The sequence below is a fragment of the Nasonia vitripennis genome (assembly GCF_009193385.2).
Source record: "Nasonia vitripennis strain AsymCx chromosome 4 unlocalized genomic scaffold, Nvit_psr_1.1 chr4_random0001, whole genome shotgun sequence".
NCBI classification, from domain to species: Eukaryota; Metazoa; Arthropoda; class Insecta; order Hymenoptera; family Pteromalidae; genus Nasonia; species Nasonia vitripennis.
This window is the reverse complement of record NW_022279636.1, coordinates 197,183-201,720: the sequence shown is the minus strand read 5'-3', so window position 1 is coordinate 201,720 and position 4,538 is coordinate 197,183.

Below are 4,538 nucleotides of genomic sequence, written 5' to 3'. Positions count from 1 at the left end.
TCTGAACAGATGATTATCCGCAGCATCCCTTTCATCCGGACAAAATCTGCAGATTACGTCTTCTGTATGCGTGAATACATAGAGCAATCGTCATTTCTCATTCACAAACAGATATCTGAAGAAAACCAAATCATATCCGAACAGATGATTATTTGCAGCATGCCTTTCATCCGGACAAAATATGCAGATTACGTCTTCTGATATGCGTGAATACATAGAGCAATCGTCATTTCTCATTCACAAACAGATATCTGCAGAAAAGTATATCATATCTGCACAGATGATTATTTGCAGCATCCGTTTTATCTGGTCAAAAACTGCAGATTACGTCTTCTGATATGCGTGAATACATAGAGCAATCGTCATTTCTCATTCACAGATATCTGTAGAAAACCAGATCATATCTGATTATTTGCAGCATCCCTTTTATCCGGTCCAAATCTGCAGAATACTACTTTTGATATACGCAAATATACATAGAGCAGTTGCCATTTCATATTCACAAGCAGATATCTGTAGAAAACCAGATCATATCTGCACAGATGATTATCCGCAGCATCCCTTTAATCCGGACAATATCTGCAGATTACGTCTTCTGATATGCGTGAATACATAGAGCAATCGTCATTTCTCATTCACAGATATCTGTAGAAAACCAGATCATATCTGATTATTTGCAGCATCCCTTTTATCCGGTCCAAATCTGCAGAATACTACTTTTGATATACGCAAATATACATAGAGCAGTTGTCATTTCATATTCACAAGCAGATATCTGTAGAAAACCAGATCATATCTGCACAGATGATTATCCGCAGCATCCCTTTTATCTGGTCCAAATCTGCAGAATACGGCTATTGATATACGCAAATATACATACTTTAATCCGGACAAAATCTGCAGATTACGTCTTCTGATATGCGTCAATACATAGAGCAATCGTCATTTCTCATTCACAAACAGATATCTGAAGAAAAGTAGATCATATCTGCACAGATGTTTATTTGCAGCATCCCTTTTATCTGGTCCAAATCTGCAGAATACGACTATTGATATACGCAAATATACATAGAGCAGTTGTCATTTCATATTCACAAGCAGATATTTTTAAAAAACTAGATCATATCTACACAGATGATTATTTGCAGCATCCCTTTTATTCAGACCAAATCTGCAGATTACGTCTGCGATATGCATGAATACATAGAGCAATCGTCATTTCTCATTCACAGATATCTGTAGAAAACCAGCTCATATCTGAACAGATGATTATTTGCAGCATCCCTTTTATCTGGACCAAATCTGCAGAATACGACTTTTAATATACGTCAATATACATAGATCAGTTGTCATTTCTTATTAACAAACAGATATTTTTAAAAAACTAGATCATATCTACACAGATGATTATTTGCAGCATCCCTTTTATTCAGACCAAATCTGCAGATTACGTCTGCGATATGCATGAATACATAGAGAAATCGTCATTTCTCATTCACAGATATCTGTAGAAAACCAGCTCATATCTGAACAGATGATTATTAGCAACACCCCTTTTATCTGGACCAAATCTGCAGATTACGTCTTGTGATATACGTACATATCCATAGAGCATTCGTCATTTCTCATTCACAAACAGATATCTTTAAAAAACTAGATCATATCTGCACAGATGATTATTTGCAGCACCCCTTTTATCTGGTCCAAATCTGCAGATACGTCTTATGAAATGCGTGAATACATAGAGCAGTCGTCATTTCTCATTCACAAACAGATATCTGTAGAAAATCAGATCATATCTAGACAGATGATTATTTGCAGCATCGTTTTTATCTTGACTAAATCTGCAGATACGTCTTGTGATATGCGTGTATACATAGAGCAGTCGTCATTTCTCATTCACAAACAGATATCTGTAGAAAACCAGATCATATCTGCACAGATGATTATTTGCAGCATCCCTTTTAACTGGTCCAAATCTGCAGGTACGTCTTATGATATGCGTGAATACATAGAGCAGTCGTCATTTCTCATTCACACCAGATATCTTTATAAAACTAGATCATATCTGCACAGATGATTATTTGCAGCACCCCTTTTATCTGGTCCAAATCTGCAGAATACGTCTTGTGATATACGTACATATACATAGAGCATTCGTCATTTCTCATTCACAAACAGATGTCAGTAGAAAATCAGATCATATATACACAGATGATTATTTGCAGCATCCCTTTTAACTGGTCCAAATCTGCAGGTACGTCTTATGATATGCGTGAATACATAGAGCAGTCGTCATTTCTCATTCACAGATATCTGTAGAAAACCAGATCATATCTGCACAGATGATTATTTGCAGCATCCCTTTTAACTGGTCCAAATCTGCAGGTACGTCTTATGATATGCGTGAATACATAGAGCAGTCGTCATTTCTCATTCACAAACAGATATCTTTATAAAACTAGATCATATCTGCACAGATGATTATTTGCAGCACCCCTTTTATCTGGTCCAAATCTGCAGAATACGTCTTGTGATATACGTACATATACATAGAGCATTCGTCATTTCTCATTCACAAACAGATGTCAGTAGAAAATCAGATCATATATACACAGATGATTATTTGCAGCACCCCTTTTATCTGGTCCAAATCTGCAGAATACGTCTTGTGATATACGTACATATACATAGAGCAGTCGTCATTTCTCATTCACAAACAGATATCTTTATAAAACTAGATCATATCTGCACAGATGATTATTTGCAGCACCCCTTTTATCTGGTCCAAATCTGCAGAATACGTCTTGTGATATACGTACATATACATAGAGCATTCGTCATTTCTCATTCACAAACAGATGTCAGTAGAAAATCAGATCATATATACACAGATGATTATTTGCAGCATCCCTTTTATCTTGACCAAATCTGCAGTTACGTCTTGTGATATGCGTGAATACATAGAGCAGTTGTGATTTCTCATTCACAAACAAATATCTTTAAAAAACTAGATCATATCTGCACAGATGATTATTTGCAGCACCCCTTTTATCTGGACCAAATCAGCAGTTTATGTCTTGATATATGCGTGATTACATAGAACAGTCGTCATTTCTCTTTCACAACAAGATATCTTCAGAAATAAGATTATATCTGCACAGATGATTATTTGCAGCATCCCTTTTATCTGGTCCAAATCTGCAGTTTATGTCTTGTGATATGCGCGGATACAAAGAAGCAGTCGTCAGTTCTCATTCACAAACAGATATCTTTAAAACACCAAATCATATATATACACAGATGATTATTTGCAGCATCTTTTTTATCTGGACCAAATCTGCAGAATACGACTTTTAATGTACGTAAATATACATAGAGCAGTTGTCATTTCTTATTCACAAACAGATATCTGTAGAAAACCAGATCATATCTGCACAGATGATTATTTGCAGCATCCCTTTTAACTGGTCCAAATCTGCAGATACGTCTTATGATATGCGTGAATACATAGAGCAGTCGTCATTTCTCATTCACAAACAGATATCTTTATAAAACTAGATCATATCTGCACAGATGATTATTTGCAGCACCCCTTTTATCTGGACCAAATCAGCAGTTATGTCTTGAGATATGCGTGAATATAAAGGAGCAGTCGTCATTTTTCATTTACAAACAGATATCTTCAGAAATAAGATTATATCTGCACAGATGATTATTTGCAGCATCCCTTTTATCTTGACCAAATCATCTGATACGTCTTATGAAATGCGTGAATACATAGAACATTCGTCATTTCTCATTCACATACAGATGTCTGTAGAAAATCAGGTCATATATACACAGATGATTATTTGCAGCATCCTTTTTATCTGGACCAAATCTGCAGATACGTCTTATGAAATGCGTGAATACATAGAACATTCGTCATTTCTCATTCACAAACAGATATCTTTATAAAACTAGATGATATCTGCACAGATGATTATTTGCAGCACCCCTTTTATCTGGGCCAAATCAGCAGTTTATGTCTTGAAATATGCGTGAATACAAAGGAGCAGTCGTCATTTTTCATTTACAAACAGATATCTTTAGAAATAAGATTATATCTGCACAGATGATTATTTGCAGCATCGCTTTTATCTTGACCAAATCTGCAGATACGTCTTGTGATATGCGTGAATACATAGAGCAGTCGTCATTTCTCATTCACAAACAGATATCTTTATAAAACTAGATGATATCTGCACAGATGATTATTTGCAGCACCCCTTTTATCTGGGCCAAATCAGCAGTTTATGTCTTGAAATATGCGTGAATACAAAGGAGCAGTCGTCATTTTTCATTTACAAACAGATATCTTCAGAAATAAGATTATATCAGCCCAGATGATTATTTGCAGCATCCCTTTTATCGTGACCAAATCATCAGATACGTCTTGTGATATGCGTGAATACATAGAGCAGTCGTCATTTCTCAATCACAAACAGATATCTTTAAAACACCAAATCATATATATTTACAGATGATTATTAGCA